Source organism: Lampetra fluviatilis, chromosome 4 (genome assembly GCF_964198595.1).
Source record: "Lampetra fluviatilis chromosome 4, kcLamFluv1.1, whole genome shotgun sequence".
In the NCBI taxonomy this organism is placed as follows: domain Eukaryota; kingdom Metazoa; phylum Chordata; class Hyperoartia; order Petromyzontiformes; family Petromyzontidae; genus Lampetra; species Lampetra fluviatilis.
The window spans coordinates 22,547,918-22,566,037 of NC_136278.1; the positions used below are offsets into that span (position 1 = coordinate 22,547,918).

The 18,120-nt window shown below is 43.9% G+C and overlaps 1 protein-coding gene and 1 pseudogene across 3 annotated transcripts in view; one reads left to right on the top strand and one right to left on the bottom strand.

Moving 5' to 3' along the window:
* LOC144931681 (nuclear receptor coactivator 2-like) overlaps window positions 1-3,584 on the bottom strand; it is a 96,898-nt gene extending 93,314 nt beyond the window's left edge. For all 3 annotated transcript variants that reach the window (XM_078855826.1, XM_078855827.1, XM_078855825.1), the window contains exon 1: window positions 3,356-3,584. The gene's annotated coding sequence lies outside the window, so the exon portion shown is untranslated. The remainder of the gene's footprint in view (window positions 1-3,355) is intronic.
* Window positions 3,585-6,369: 2,785 nt separating this feature from the next.
* Window positions 6,370-10,076, top strand: LOC144931401 (uncharacterized; annotated as a pseudogene).
* Window positions 10,077-18,120: the final 8,044 nt, after the last annotated feature.

The window sequence follows — 18,120 nt, forward strand, 5'->3', positions numbered from 1 at the left end:
AGAGGTCTTGGCTTGGATCCACCAATTATAACATGGGCTTTCCTTATTGAGTCAAGGGAATGGCAGAACACGGGCATGAAACAAGCACAGAAAGGATAAAGCACACATTTAACGTGTTGTGTAAACAAGCTACTGACCACCAGTACGGGCCAGTGGTACTGTACAAACGTTGACAAGCACCACCACCAAGATATGTGCATAGGCACTGCATGTAAATGATACGTGAGTGATTCCATGAACCGTACAAGTCATTGAACGTGAACTGCACGAAATGAAAATAGATTAAATGTGACATGCCTTTGCTGTAAACATGTAATATGAATTTAAACATTTGACAAGTAGTATTACATGTTAAAATCAATACCTATTCAGTGGAATTAATATTTTCCATTATGAATAAAAAAGGATTAACAAAAATTTGTCATACAGTAGCAATATAAATTAAAGATAGACATGTAAACAATTCATACTAGCTAATTAGAAAATGTGATTTATAAATTCAAATGGTATAATTTGAATGAACTGTTAATATAAGTGGAAGTGATGTGACAAGTATGGTTTGCTATTCAAGTAAAAAACAAGCAAGCACGTAATCTTTCAGTACTGTAACAAAAATAATCTGCACTTACTGTATTTATAATAGCCTACAATTTAACAAGTAGGCCTTCGCGACCAATATCATCCATGGTAGGGGTTTTTGGGTTAGATCGCGTAAATATATAAATGTGTCGTTAAAACCCGCCACCACCCGACACAACCAACTAGTAAGGGTTGTCACGTAAACAGAACATGCTAATTCGTCACTAGTACAGCACACCGGTGTGTTGGAGAGCTAAGCCACACAGTAAATGTTGTGGCTTGGCTCTCTAGTAAATGTTGTGGCTTGACTCTCCAACACAAGTGACGAATTGGCATGTTTTGTTTACGTGACAACCCTTACTAGTTGGCTGTGTCGGGTGGTGGCGGGTTTCAACGACACATTTATATATTTACGCGATCTAACCCAAAAACCTCTATCATGAATAGCCTACAAAACACAATACAGTAATGTTACCAATAATAACATATGGTGTTTGAACACCACATTTTAAGTTACAGCATGAGCAAATAATTACGATCGAAAAACCAATAGAGAGCCCGTTACCGCATTCTGCAATGGAAATTAAGAAATAGCTGTCATTTTAACTCTTCTCACAATTCTGCACTCGGGAAACTAAACGTAATCTGCTTTTTTATGTGATAGAATGGCAATGGCATGTATTTAGGTTTTTTATTATTATATTCTCTAGAGTTTACGTAATATTATGGTTAAATAATTACATTACTAGGAGCACAAATTGAAAAGTGAGAGCAATTTTAAATAAACAGTGTCTCCGTCTTCTGAATTCATTACACCCACCTCTTTAGTATCGTAATCCATTCTTTCGAATGTTCAATTCAATGTTAATATGTTACGTTGAAAATCCATTTCGCCAAGTACTCAGCTAGTTTGGAGACAATGGCCGGCAGTCACTAACAACAACAGAGTTTCTGCTGGGGTGGAAAGGAGCCCAGCCAGCAAGCCAGCCAGGACACTCGAAGCATAGATTATTTTTTTAATAGAACACGTTTCACTCGCTTTATGCGGCTTCGGTTTGATTTCACTCATATGCGGTTATGTGATCGGACGTGGTAAACATTGTTTGTGTATTGTGTGCGCAAATCGGCAAGGTAGCAGTCTCGTGTGGTTTCGCTCTGCGCCTTTTTTTGGAACGCATCTTCCGCATAAAACGAGTGAAGCCTATGCAGTATAATAATTTAAGGCATACTGAATGTTTATTGTGGTTAACAATAGAAGTACAGAATAAGCACTGGAAGACATGCGTTAAATAGTGCATACTATTACTATCAAATTCAATACATTATTGTAGAGTACTGTATTTTTAACTACCTGTGAAATAGTTTATATGTATTGTATGTATAATACATAAGCAGTTTTCCATGTCTCACAGTATTAAGATTGGTAACATTACTAAATAACTGTAGAAGTATTTATTTGTATATACAATGTTTACCATGTCCAATCAATAATACAAATAACCTGTGTCGTCGAAATTATGAGTGACAAAATTGCTAAGACAATATATCCGTCTCCCCACGTAAAAATGAAGAGTAATACATTTTTTAACAAATCAATGGCCCCACGGACTTGTGCATCATTTCAGAGGAATTGACCAAATACAAGTGAAACAGTTTTTTACTGATTGGCCGTGTCGGGCGGTGGAGGGTTACGACACATTTATAAATAACGCGATCTAAACCCAAAAAACGTTGATTATGAACAAGTGAAACAGAAAATATTAAGGGGACGCGTTGCCCGCTGAACTATTTTGTTACTCATATGCTCCACAACGACGCCGATGAGTGTGTGGTAGTATTATATGTTTTGCATCGGAATAGGACCCATGCCCTTGCCTATTATATTTGGCAGTTCACCAGCATTGATTCAAGCAAGCCTGACTTTGCTATTGAGACATTACGTTGCAAGCGGTTCAGTTTGCTTGTATTTAGTCAATCTTGCCGGAATTATGCACTCACAGACAGCCAGTGGGGTCGTTGGGTCGTGTAAAACACTTCAATTCTTCATGTGGAGATATAGAGACATTGTCTATCTTCTTAGGTTCTTTCGGTAAAGCCACGCAGAAAGTAAAATAAAATAAAAACAAAAATCACGACGTTTCGGAGGACATTGTCTACTTTTCTATTCCATTATGTTTCATCGTATGACTACAGCATGTTGTGCTCCATAGGTACTGTAGAGCATTACCACTGTTTATAAATGTACAGTCATCCGTCCGTGTCGTAGTGATTATTTGGCCATACTTCACCACGCCGTTCAGTTGATTAAAGTAGGGACCCATTAACACGATCACTTGGAAGTACAGTACAGAATAGCAATGCATTCTGCTGAATTGCCCTCTGCTGCCCAACCACGTAGCCTCGTAGCCTTGAAAACTTGCTATGCAAGGTAGACTCACCAACGCAGCAGTGAACTGACACAGGGAATGCACGTCTGTGTAATACGCACGGCGCTGCACGAACAGTGGAGGATCTGTGTTCTATTAGCACCATAATACAACACTGTACCATATCCACACCGCTGACAGTACACGTACGAAACACGTCGCACGCTGGTTATACGTCAACGGTACCAACGTTAAACACTGCAGCCTCTGCGTAATATGCAGGACGACAGCACAGTTAACTTGTCACTACACTCACATTACGTTGCGTGTTTTACTGCGCGTAATAGAATAACAGCAGCAGCAGAGGCCAAGCGGCGCCTGACCCCCCAGCCCCCTCTGCATCTCCTCACCTCGTCGCTCCTGCTGTGGATGCTCACAAGGCACGAGAGCGCCACCAGCGACGCCGCTCTCTGCTCCGCGTGTTGTTTATATATTTTTGATCTCTCTCTGCTCAAGCCTAGCTCGCTCGCTCGCTCCTCACAGCCACTGCGAGCAGCCGCTGTGGTCTCGTAGCCTCAGCCGCCTCCTCCTGCCCGGAGCCGCCATCTCGCCTCTCCCGGCCGGGCCGACTACCCGGCGTGCATTGCGGCGCGTGGACGCAGCTACTTCCGGCAAAACTCTCGACAATGTTGAGCACGTCCGGTGGCCATGTTTCTAAGGGATAAAAAAAACACTGACAGTGTTGTGGTACTGTAAATTCCATTGTACGCACGTCGTTTTATTATTATTATATTTAATCGATATTTTGGCACGTAAGAAAATGTTACTATTTATTCTAGTGAGTTCCGGTAGCCATCTTCCTAAGGGGTAACATGGACTCAATAGCTGCATTGCATTTGTTGATCGTACACTTGACGCCCCTTTTGATACACGTTTTAACTGTTACATCGACGATCTTGTGACATGCGGGGGAGGGGTGACATTTCATTTATTTATTGACGTAGGGTTCGGTCTCCGATATAACTGTGGCTCTCCCCTACCTATGATGGCGCTCGTACGGACGCCGCATGGGGTGGCAACGATGGGGCTAGTGGTGGGGGCTACGGACGCCGTACTCCGCGACACGATTGGCTTGTTTCAAGCACGTGGTGTCGGGCCCGATTCGGCCCCTACCATTGGTTCACTGTGCGCCCGATTGAAGACGTCGCGAGGGGCGGGGGGCGATGGGCGGGCGGCGAGGGGCGGGGGGCGAGGGGCGGGGGGCGGAGGGCGAGGGGGCGCGCGCCCGTGCTTAAGCGCGCTAGGAATTCCAATCTCAAGCTCCCCTTTCGGACTAACGTCCTAGCGCTGAGCGGAGACGGCTCTAATTGTATTTCGTACAACGAATAAGCAACGCCAGCTAAATCCCGGGTGACCTCGAGTGCCGCAAAGCGTGTTTCGTGTCGCGCCGCATAACCTTGTTCGCAATGTCCCCGTACGTATTGTGTTTTTACGTAAATAAAAAAATGTCGCTTTAATTTCGCAACCAAAATAGTTAACGTGGAATACATTATTTGGTGGTGATGCTGCTGCTACGTTGGCAGTAGTTGAAAAGCACAATAAACAAAACACGCGAACACAGTCACCAATAACAACACTGTGTGGCCTTAACATGACTAATACCCTAACCAGACAACGTGTCGGAAGATTGTCCTTTTCACAGCACATCAAATGAAGGGCCATTGCCCGAATCGTCGGCTATTATATCTTGTTTTATTTTACCAGGTAAGGCCCACTGGGCTACTTAGCTCTTTTTCAGAAGCCACCGTGGTCACAAATGATGGCTCAACGAAGTGGCTTATCACGTCCAAATGTACAGCAGCCAAATACTCTAAACGTGGAGGGAAAAACCAGAGGACCCAGAGAAAAATCCACACGCCCACGGGGAGAACGTGCAAACTCCAAATACACAGCAGGCGTCAGGGTCGGAATCGAACCCAAGACCTCCTGTATACCAGGCGAGATAGTTAACATCTCGCCAAGGTCACTTATTTACGAAAAAGCAGTTTCATACTCCTTTGTGGTAGTTTAGCTTGAACATATATATAGAACCCCGTTCTGAGTTCCCACATACAACATGCTTAAATGGTTTTCCACACCAATATCCAGTTGAATTTAAGCAAATAGAACCAGATGGGATCTTTGGGGTCTCGTCAGCATTGGTCGTGCTTAATTATCAGATGTTATTGGCACAATAACTCCATATAAACACTATGCTCTTCGCAATATATCTGATGTCTGACCAGCTAGTTGTGCCTCAGGCTTGTTCCATCTGGCCCGGCCCTCTAGCTGCTACCGTAGGCGCACACCAGGCTCAACATCCCTGGTGAGTCGGTACAGTCAGCAGCTGACAACACACCAGGCTCAACATCCCTGGTGAGTCGGTACAGTCAGCAGCTGACAACACACCAGGCTCAACATCCCTGGTGAGTCGCTACAGTCAGCAGCTGCCAACACACCAGGCTCAACATCCCTGGTGAGTCGGTACAGTCAGCAGCTGACAACACACTAGGCTCAACATCCCTGGTGAGTCGGTACAGTCAGCAGCTGCCAACACACCAGGCTCAACATCCCTGGTGAGTCGCTACAGTCAGCAGCTGCCAACACACCAGGCTCAACATCCCTGGTGAGTCGCTACAGTCAGCAGCTGACAACACACCAGGCTCAACATCCCTGGTGAGTCGGTACAGTCAGCAGCTGACAACACACCAGGCTCAACATCCCTGGTGAGTCGCTACAGTCAGCAGCTGACAACACACCAGGCTCAACATCCCTGGTGAGTCGCTACAGTCAGCAGCTGCCAACGCCGAACCCCGGGCGGCGGTTAACTAACCCGGAAAACTCAGCTTGTCTGAGCCTGGGCGTGTGGAACCCCTGGTGGAGGAAATTCCACCAAAACGGGTCTTTGGACCTTCCACTGCAACCAGGACCATCTCCAGTCGTCTTGACTACGTCTTGCCACTGGGTACAGATGGGGCTGGTCGAGAGAGTGAGGTTGAATGCTGCGCAAATCACCCTCACTTAAATCCAAGTTCTCTGTGCAAGTCATGGCACTTTTTTACCATCGTCATTATCCAAGTCCTGTGGCGATGGGTGAGCGACGAAGCAGCAGGCACGGATATGCTGGAAGCTGTAGCCGCAAACCTGCACGCAGGCGGCTCAGGATATTGGTCGTTCCCTCACTGGACCGAAGCAGCAGTGAAGTCCGGCAGCACCCTGAGCGACTGAGCAGCCCTATTCAGGATCGCACTGCTCACCTCCGTAGTGAGGAAAGGGTTAGAAAAGGTACCCTAAACATTGTCTGCTTCAAAACATCCTGGCCAGCCTACCGCAGCTGGCGGGATCCCATACTTGCGGTCTAAAAACACAAAGAAAAACAAATAAAATGAAAAAGACCAAAGTGATACCACTCACTGTTGGCGCCTGGAATGTGCGCACTTTGATGGACACATCTGGATCAAAAAGACCTGAGAGACGCACCGCCCTCGTGGGCAGAGAGCTAGCCAGATACAATGTGGATGTTGCTGCCCTTAGTGAGACCCGACTGGCCGATACTGGGCAAGTGACTGAAGTGGGTGCAGGTTACACATTCTTCTGGAGCGGACGAGGCCAGGAGGAGAGACGTGATGTTGGTGTTGGTTTTGCAGTAAAAAACCACCTGGTCAACCAACTCGCAAGTCAACCCAAGGGGATAAACGACCATTTAATGACCTTACAGCTCCACCTATTGGGTAAAAATGCGGCCACCATCATCAGTGCCTATGCCCCTACCATGACCAACTCTGACGAGATCAAAACCAAGTTTTATAATGACCTGGAAGTCATTATTGCTGCCACAGCCAGCTCGGACAAACTCCTGATACTGGGTGATTTCAACGCCAGAGTTGGAAGTGACCATCAATCATGGAATGGAGTCATAGGTGCACATGGCATTGGAAAATGTAACAGCAACGGTCTTCTACTGCTGACCTGCTCATCACCAACACGATATTCCAACTACCAAAGCGCAAGAAAACTTCATGGATGCATCCTCGTTCACACCACTGGCACTTGATTGACTACGTCATCATGAGGAGGAGCGACCGGCACGATGTCAGGGTGACCAAGGCAATGTGTGGTGCTGAATGTTGTACTGACCATCGTCTCATCATCTCCAAACTTAACATCTGGATTAAGCCTCCCAGACGCCTACAAGGAAAAAGACGTGTCAAGCGTCTTAACATCACTTGCCTACAACAGGAACACACCAGACTGGCCTTTGTTGAGGCTCTAGACCATCACCTGGAGTCTCTAAGCTTCGAGCATACAGACGCTGAGGCAGACTGGACTGCTCTCAAGACCGTGCTGCATTCTACAGCCCTTGAATCACTTGGTGTTCCATTACGTACACATCAAGATTGGTTTGATGAGAACGATGCAGAAATCCGAGCACTCCTTGACGAAAAACACCGCCTGCATAAAGCATATCTGAATGACAGCAGCTCAAGTTTAAAGAAAACTGCCTTCCTCAACATTCACAGGATTGTCCAGCAGAGACTCAGAGTCATGCAAGACGCCTGACTGTGCGCAAAAGCTGAGGAGATTCAATCCTACGCTGACAGTAACAACACCAAGTGCCTCTATTATGCACTCAAGCAGGTCTATGGTCCGCAACACTCAGGAACTTCACCTCTCCTGAATTCAGATGGAACAACACTCCTCACGGAGAAGGACAAAAATACGTAATCAACCAGGCTATGCGTTAATTGTGTGTTGACCGACCCTCTGTGTTGTATTACATTACATTTCGATATTTTACTAGGTTATTTAATTTTAGTGTGTCTTTCTCCTGATTTTCAGGCTTGCTTGCTGTGCCATCGTACTCGCAGCACCACGTTTTCTTTTGGACCACTCATTGATATGCTAATTTTTTCTAACCCCCCTCCCTCTCTCTGCCTCCGCCCCCCCTCTGTCTATTTAAGGCCACCCCACAGAGACGATCACCCCTCTCTGTCACCTGTGTTGCTCTCGCTATGTATGTATCTTGTGATATCTGTCTGCTAATATGTCTGTCTATAGTTTTCTGGTTAGATATTATGTCGCTATTTCATTATACCTGATGATGATTGCTTGTGTTGCAATCGAAACGTCGTATTCTATTAGTTAATTTAATTTATTATTTTATCTTTAGACGTGACTTAACCGAAAGAACCAAATAATAAGGACAAAATACTTGCAAGGTGGGTCGAACACTACAGCGCGGTCCTCAACCGGCCATCATGCATAAATGAGGAGGCAATTGCGAGACTGCCTCAAGTTGAAATAAACCAGTCCCTGGCGGTTCTACCATCCATTGAGGAAACCAGCAAAGCCATAACACTCCTCTCATCAGGCAAAGCTCCAGGGTCCGATGCCATTCCAGCAGAAATCTACAAGGCTGGAGGGCCTCGCTTAGTCGAGAAACTGACCGACCTCTTCCCGTCTCTGTGGAAATTAGAAGCCGTTCCCAAGGAGTTCAAGGATACTACTATAATCAATCTATATAAAAGGAAAGGCAATCGGCAGGACTGCGACAACCATAGAGGGATCTCCATACTATCAGTCGCTGGCAAAATCTTGGCAAGAATCCTTCTGAACCGCCTAATTGTCAACCTAGACCAGGGTCTGCTACCTGAGAGTCAGTGTGGTTTCAGAAAAGACCGCAGAACCACTGACATGGTATTTACTGCCCGGCAGTTACAGGAGAAATGCCAAGAACAAAATGTTGATCTATATATGGCTTTCGTTGATCTAACAAAAGCATTCGACACAGTCAGCCGGGAGGGCCTATGGAAAATCATGGCCAAGTATGGGTGTCCAGACAAGTTCATTGGCATCGTGCGCAATCTCCATGATGGTATGATGGCCAGCGTCAGAGACCAGCAAGAACTCTCTGATCCGTTCCCAATCACAAACGGGGTGAAGCAAGGCTGCGTTTTAGCGCCAACGCTCTTCAGCATGGTGTTTTCTGCCATGCTGAAAGATTCATTCCAGAACCACAACACTGGGATTAACTTCATCTACCGTTTTGACGGTGGGCTATTCAATCTGCGGAGGATGCAAGCCAAAACTAGAGTGGAGGAAGTCACTGTTCGAGAACTTTTGTTTGCTGATGACTGTGCTCTGGCTGCTGGCTCAAATAAAGATCTACAGGACAGTATGGACCACCTCTCCTCAGCTTGCAACAACTTCGGCCTAACAATCAGCACAAAGAAGACTGAAGTCCTATACCAACCTGCTCCTGGGAAACCCTACACTGAGCCAACCATCTTTGTGAATGGGCAAAAGCTTTCAGCCGTTGACAAGTTTATTTACCTTGGTAGTACACTGTCTCGCGCTGTGCACATAGATGATGAAGTTAACATCAGGATTGTCAAGGCCAGTGCAGCCTTTGGACGTCTACGTGACTCGGTATGGGAAAGGACTGGCATCAAGCAAGAGACAAAACTGAAGGTCTACCGGGCTGTTGTCTTACCAACTCTTCTGTATGGGTGCGAAGCCTGGACAGTTTACCAGCGCCATTCCAAGAAATTGAATCATCTCCACTTGAGCTGTCTGAGGAAACTGCTGAGGATCAAGTGGCAAGACAGAATCCCTGACACGGAAGTCCTCAGCAAGGCAAATATCCCCAGCATCTACACCTTGCTTGCGAAGGAATAGCTTAGATGGACTGGCCACGTGACCAGAATGCCCTACGCGAGACTTCCAAAACAAGTCTTCTTTGGCGAGCTGAAGAATGGCAAGCGAGCACAAGGTGGCCCCAAAAAGCGCTATAAGGACACCCTTAAAGCTTCCTTGAAGAGCATTGGATTCGACCTGAAAAGCTGGGAATCCCTAGCACAGGACCGACCTGCCTGGAGAAGAAAAGTACAGGACGGTGCAGTCCTCTGTGAGAGTAGGAGAAGCTCCTGTGCCATCTTGAAGAGGCAGCAGCGCATATCTACCAAGGAAGGACGTGTGGCTGCACCTCAGAGCTCTACATCCTCCTTGACCTGTCCAGTGTGCCACAGGGAATTCCAGGCTCGGATTGGCCTCTTCAGCCATCTGCGCACTCATCAAAACCCAACAAAATGACAAACGTGCCATGGTCATCATCAACTTTGATGGATGAACAAGAAGAAGTAATCAAGAGTTTGCTATATCTAGTAATCAAGAGTTTGCTAATGGCATTTTTTATTTTGTAGAGAAAATAATTCTGCTTATATTTGATGCCACCCATAATTCTACCTACCAATGTATAATGTATGTGAATGGTATCCATTGAAAATACAGTTTCAGTGTGCTCAATATGCTTCCACATGTTTTAAATAAGCATTTAGATTGTATTAATATAAGGAACGAAACAGTAAGCCTTCACAAATCTGGCTGTCGCCTGATGAAGCTAGTTGTAATTACTGGCGAAACGTCGTACTCAGTTTGTAAATGTTGTGGCTTGGCTCTCCAACACACCGGTGTGCTGTGACGAATTACCACGTTGTGTTTACGTGACAACCCTTACTAGCTAGCTGTGTCGGATGGTGGCGGGTTTTAACGACACATTTATATATTTACGTGATCTAACCCAAAAAACCTCTATTATGGAAGCAAAGTTACTGTTGTTTCAATTGTCAATTGGGTACTTGATGGGCTGGGTTCACGCCCAGATTAAGGTTAAACAAAAACGGCAGTATATTTTAAGATGGTAAAACCAACATGTACAAAATGTTCTTGCTTCTGTAGTGGAATAACGCGCACAGTTCTATGCCATGGGTCAAGTTCCTCGAGCCAATAGACATCCATGATCCCATTATTTAATCAGGTATGGAAACATGTGATACGATTGTGACAGTCTATTAGTTTTCTAGCTCTGTTTAACTTTTTCAAATTGTTATTCAAATGCATTTCATAGTCAATGAATGCAAGGCAAAATTATATGTAATCATATTTTTCCATAATCTAATTGGAGGTGGTCGATGGTCGAGAAATCTGTCTTAAATAAAGTTACTACGTGTTTTGGAGGTTAAACACATGGTGAGAAGACTGCCCCACTTTTACATAGCTACCCCACACATCCAGTGGCCTCACGGAAGTTGTCACTGTTCATCACTCCTCAATGCCCCAGCCTCGTCCTCTGCCAACTACATCCATTACTCACGTTATCCAAATGTATGAAGATTGCATGACGAAAGTAGAAAAACACACACATTACATTTTTTTCAAAAAATGTTTTTTAGATGTATTTTTATATTAACTGCAAAAGAGGTGGAATTATACTTGGACAGAAAAAGGAACACATGGGTCAGATAATAGATTTAAGTTTAACATAACAATGTTCAGAAAAGTGGACTTTGGCAGGAAACATGACGATAAGGGATGATGGTCAATATTCTAGACGAATGATGGAGTGGCAAGAGATTGATCAATGAGATCAGTTTTTGTGAAATTGTTGCATTGGTGGACTGAGATCGCTCTCTGTTGTTTTTTCCTGCACTACTGTTTTCTATTGAAAACCCGAAAAGAAAAAAAATCACAGTACATGGTTGATGATGATGATTTGTACAAAGTGGATTCCTCTCAGATAATATCACGAGGTCTTTATTCACTTTTAAGCAAACCTCAATTCTCTAGAGATCACAGGGCAGCTATAAGGAGAATTTGCTGGCTCAGTGGAGAGCACAGATTGCTCAGCTATCCAGCCTGATTTAGGACCAATCAAGGTAGCAGATGGCAGATGTTAACACGGGCAGCATTTGTTGACAAAAGGTGCATTGTGGCTTCTGCTACTTTATAAAATTAACCATACGTTTCTTGTTAAATGGGTTTTTACTGCAGAGCCATCAACCTACTCACAACTTACGCTGTTTCCGTTTCCTGTGGACCTTTCACTGGTTCAGCCCTCATGAAAATCAATAAGGAAACGTAATTAGTGCAATACTGTAATTTAGAACATTACTGTGCACGACAACCATAAGAATCAGGCATTGCAAAAGAATGTTTACATTTACATCTGAAAAGGCTGCCACAGTGGCAACAAGTTACTTTCCTTGCCAAGAAGCTTTACACGTGTTAACTAACACCCCTGCCTAACCATCCCGTGTCACCTATCGCATTTAATTGTGGCTCCCAAAATGTCTCATGCCCACCCACCCCCAATATTCTCTCTACCGCATTTAGTAATTCATGTACATATTGGCCATGATGTGTTGCTTTCTGTTCACTGCACCGTATGATTGTACTTTATTGTTTTGTTCCATAAAGGTTAAAAAACATTTTCTCTCTGTCCAATCTAAGCCTTAGGCATTTCCACAGAATCCTACGTGTCCTGCCAATGTGACTGGTACAAATAAGAGATTATATGCCACGTGCATGCTCGCACCAATCCCCAGACCTAAATGTAGACTGAGGCTTATGTAACGTGGAAAAATTTAACGCTAATGCAGCAGCTGAATACTGGCACAGGGCCAACACCTTTGTCCGATGGGTCACAAGTAAAGCTGCAAGATTTACTCACTGTATCGGGGAAAATGTGAGTTTTATTATTATTATACACACATATATAATATAGTACCGTATTGCAATGGTTGTGCCGTTGTGCATACATTGTGTACAGCACATCGCCGCAAACTACCCGCAGTGTAAATATGTCACGTTTAATCGTGAACAAAAAAATATCAACCAATTTCGGTTAACGATTTTGGTGGCCCACCTCACGAAGGATATAACCTTGCAAATTGTACTGTAGCTTAGCGCCGCGAATTTATTTTGTCTTGGAAAAAAAAGGTCACCTTTGTAAACCCTAAAGGCTTTGTGACCGCAGCCGCACAGAAGGCGATGGGTGGTACAGTGGGGCTGAGCCATCTTCTCAGGCAGTTGTCTTGTTTTGGATGTCAACAGCAGATTGTAAGGCAGAGAATGGATTTCTACAACTTAAAATGGAGTAGATGCGACAAAAAATTGTAATCACTGCAATTAAAATTGTGCAATGCGCTGGCGTGAATTAATGGATTTCTGGGAGATGCACTGAACAAAAGTGTGTTGACACATTTGGGGAAAACAAAATTACGTTTTCTCTTTTTGTTGTTGTTGTGTCTCCAAAGGGAATAGGCTAGAAAGAAGCCAGGTGGACTGAGACCTCATGTTTCTGAATGAAGTCACTGGACCAGGGACATATTGACATCGTACTTTCCCCTTGAGATCACCCCGTGTCAGTAGATTGCAGCTCTCTCCATTGTTGACAATTCTGACACAAGAACAACACTGGGCGAGGGAATACAGAATCGAACCTCTCTCAGCATGCGACCAAAACATTATTTTGAGAGCTTGCGTAAGAGTTGGTAGTTGTCAATGTATTTGCCAAATTAAAAAATATCGGTGCCATTGTTTGAGAGGGTAATACAAATTAATTGGACATGTTTTGTGATTTTTTTTTTTACCTTGTTTTAGGGGTTTTAATATAAAACAATGCAGGTAAAAATAACATAACACGTGGAGCAGAAACAAGATACAAAAAAAGACGTTACAGAACACATCAACATAAAAGACGTCATCGGATTATCAAAATTTGTAAACCTATTTGTACAAAAGTTCAGGACACAGGCACAGCCTTTCTGAACCAAGACATTTGGTAGACTGAGAAGGGTCTTTAACCATACAATTTCATGGGCTTTTCCTTCACTGTAAATATTGTGTCAAATTAAACTATAGAATACAAATATGGGACGTAACAATTACAACCAGCTTAACATTATTTTGATTAATTTGTTTTAAGTGTTTTTTTCTAAATATGTCATTAGTAAATAACACAAATTGACATATATGCTCTGAGAATATCTCACCACAATGAACCCGGTGACCCCAGTGCAATTTACAGCCACAACTGACATCAGTGGAGAGTGATATCTGAATCAGTCCTGCCACCCCTGTTCTTCACCAACCTGCACTGACAGGCGTGATGAAGTATGGTCAAACAATCCCCGCGATCGATACAGCACGGAAGGCCTTCATCCAGAAGTGGATTAACAAACAGCAGATTTGTAAATGTGTTCATTGAAAGTAATTCCAGTACTCTATATCTGTTCATTCCATTGCTTTCACACTGACTTCAACTGGAAAGTTCACTTAAGGGGAAAGAGACAGCAAAAAAAACACATTTGCCTGCAGAAATTCCACTCCACAGATGATGGGAATACCAGGCTTGCCGAGTGCAGTCTTGCGTGACATGGGGGCCATTTGCACAACGGTAAACAAAAAAAAACTACAACGTCAACCAATTCAAAACAAATTGTGCTCAGGATCACAATGGTATGGTAAATTTGCTAAAATAAGCACTCTTATTTGCTCCGTGTAAACTAAACTACGCGTAACACTGTTTTATAAACTAAACTATGGGTGACATTGTTTTTTATAAACTAAACTATGGGTGACATTTTTTTATCAGGATTGCTGAGCTCAGGCCCTAAGGTTCAAAACGCCAAGAGGCCTACAAACAAGACAGTGTGAAGATATAATTTATAAGAATAAATACATGTTCGTGCATTGAGCGAGGTTGTAAGAACTTGGGGAAAAGACACGATGGGAAGGAATTCCAAAGTAGAGCAGTGCAAAGGAAATAAGCAGCGAGAGAAGTGTTGTTTGTGACCCACAGTGCGGTAGAACACAATGTGGCTGAAATGAGACAGTCTTCACGAACTTGCAATCTGCGATTTTGGCTTTCCGCGAATCGCATCTGGAACTCTGTACAACTGCATCGAGAGAGAAAGAAAGCGATGAGATAAAGTGATGATGGAGAATATGATGCGAGAAAGTGGTGAGATAAAGTAATGAGATAAAGTAATATTTTTATGTATTTAATAGGTTATTTAAGTATTATGGTTATTCATTCAAAAGATAGGGCTTTTTTAGGCCAATATTCTCCGCAAAATGTGATATTTACAAGCATCTCTGGAACGTATCCATTGCGAATAATGAGCGAATATTGTACTGTAGTTCTCAACATGAATGGAGAAACTAATGAGTGCAGCTTCAAGGGGAAAGTAGACACGGTAGTAACGATAAAAGAGTGATACATGTGGAGGTGGTTTAGCATAAATGACAGAGTGACGAGCTGGATCATCTCTCAAATGGCTTTGCGATGTTTTTTTTTTATCAATCAGTGAGGACATAACAGTGCTCCACCCTAGATATGACAACAATATTTTAACTTGCACACATTGCGAGGAGTTAATGAAGAAGAATAGTTGAGAGGCACAATCTTGGTTAATTTTAAATTCTAAAAAAATTAATTTGCTTCAGACATAGTAGTGTTTAATAGTTGTAGGATAATAGCACCTGGGGAGGGGGGGGGCATTACTTAAAATTTTTCCAACTCAACAATGTGAGATGATCTGTCTAGCGAATAAGAGGAGCTTTCAAAAATATGTGAAAACGAGACATGAAAAATCAGTGCAGCTTTTTGTTATCTCATTTTAAATCCCGTATCATCATGATACAGAATTACATACAATGCTATTGTTATTTCACTTTTGTACCCCGGAAAGCCTCGTGGCTTCCACGTGGGTCTTTCCCGGTTTTCGACGTCGAAATTTGCCAGTCATTTTTCCAAAATGTAACAAATTTAGGCCATGACGCCAAAACACAATGGCTTTTTGAGATGTTAACATCCACTGTGAAGTGGACGGTGTGCATATTTATGGTTCATACACCTGCAGGGTTAATTAGGGCAGCCACTGGATTTTAACCGTAGACCTCTGCTGCAAGTGGCTAATGCCCTACCACTAGACCATGTGGAATACAATATCAACACCATAATTTAAAGCTCAAGGTACACATACCACGCAAACTGGACACATCAACAGTGATTGACTTTGTCTACCAAATAGCTTACCCCTCTGTCTCCTTAATTAGCCAAGCGAGTAATATTATTACCTATCTTACCAGTAATTGGCATCATATCGTGACTTTTTCATCAACTAATGTGGTGTGCCCCAGAGTCTATTGCTGTGTGAAATAGTGCTTGGGAGGAACAGCAGGTTAAATTTTTTTGACTACTATTGTCAAACTCCAAACAGAAATGTATGTTGATGCACCGTCTGCTAGCCTAGATAAGCATGCTTCTAACTGTAATTTTGTATAAACACGTTCAGTGTGAGTTGGTGAAAGGAGCACATTTTGTCTCGACTCTTGTTGAGTACCTTGACTGGTATGGATGCCCCTATCCACTATAGCTACTCAGGTCTACAGCTGTCCTCAAGCTTCTCGCTCCTGTTGAAGAATGCACAACAACAGTCATTTTCGTCGGGAAAAAAAGATACAGGAAACAATAGATATGCAGACTATGTCTACATGTTTCTGTTTTTCCATATTAAAGTACTGTATATGTATTTTTTCACAAACCATCGGCCCACGACCTTTGCATTGCACAAATTCAACATTATTTATTCATGAAAAGCATGCTCTGTATGCGTTTCTACATACAGAGTCTCTCAACACCAGAGTCTGTTGAAGAATCTTCTTATTTTGGTATGTCTGTTGAAGAATGGTGATTAATGCTGATGATAAACACGTTCGTTCAGTTTGCTTCACAACTGCCGTTCACAAACAGGTGTGCCAGGTCCCAAGGCTATTTTATGTGTAGTGAGTTCTTGGAGACCACTTGAGAGGCAACGCGTTTATTTATAACGCACAACAGCAACAGTCCACAGCCGTCACTCAGGCAACAGTTCCTGCCTTCACTCAGGCAACAGCCCTTCCCTGATATAGCCAAGGAACACAGCCTCCGGGCTAATGTGCCTAACACCGGCTACGCTCTCAGGTCCTCCGGCTACGAAGGGAGGCTATCTGACCCGACCCAGCCACGCTACGGGTCCCTTACAAGGACGTCAGGCCAGGAGTCCCAGGGTCTCACCACTGGCTCACAGAGCCCCGGCCCTTACAAGGACAGCGGGGCTAGAGGTCCCAGGGTCCTAGGCTGGCTGGTCTTCTGTCTTGGACTGGCCCAAAACCTGTTGAGAGGTCCTGCTTTTATACACCTCTCCGTTGTGTCAGCCTCTGGCCACGCCTCTCTTCCAGAGAGTTCCAGGAGAGGGGGGGGTCCCGGGGGATCCTAGGACACCCCGCAGCCCCCTCCTGCTTTTGGGCTGGGGAATGAAGTGACCCCCTGCCGGTACGAGGTACTGCCCCTGATGGGCCCTGTCTGCCATTGCAGGTAATTTCAGCCCATCTACAGCGCTACATATGTACTGTGTACACCTCATTATTAGCATTCATATTATCCAACGGCATGACATCGCATGCGAAGCGTACATATTACGCATTCTGTTACTCTAAATGCGCAATTATTGGCTGTGAGATGGGTAGATTTATGGATGAGGAAAAAGAGTGGCGTCTGTTCCATTTGGTCATCCAGGTGAACAATTATACAACACCACTGATGTGTTGGAGTCGTAATTGTTGCTACTTTATAGGGAGGATTCGGCCAGCTGGAAAGTTGCGACTTAAATTCCTGGTTGGGGTTTGACTCATCACTCAGCCGATCTTCCGTTCGCGGTCGAGTACCGATTGAGTGCCCCTTTTTGGGGAAATCAACAGTGGTTGTCCGATGGAAATATATACTCCTCCGCCATAGTAATTTGGACTTTCCACCATTGCCTGAGGTGCTGTGAACAGGAGATGGGCACCGCCTCAATGCGCATTTGAACAGGAAATCACTTTCTATTAGAACACCCACAGTACGGATTAATCTATAAACTGTACGTTACAACAATCTAGGGCAGGGGTCGGCAACCAAAATAACAAGAAGAGCCATTTCTTTCCAATTCGGTACAAAATTCAGTATTTCAAGAGCCGCAATGCATCTGAGTACATACTGTACATACGTACATATCGTCAAGAAGCAGCCCGTAAAGAGCCGCATGCGGCTCCGGAGCCGTAGGTTGCCGACCCCTGATCTAGGGCATATTATGAGAAGAACAATATCTCATAATGTACTGGGAAAGTGGAGCAATACATGTAAATGCATTGTCTTGAGTGATGTATTAATTATTATGCAACTAACACAAATGTGACTTAATGGGATGGAAAGACTTACAGAGTTCCCAGCTAAATCCAATTAAAGACAATCCCGGAAAAAAACAGGGCACTG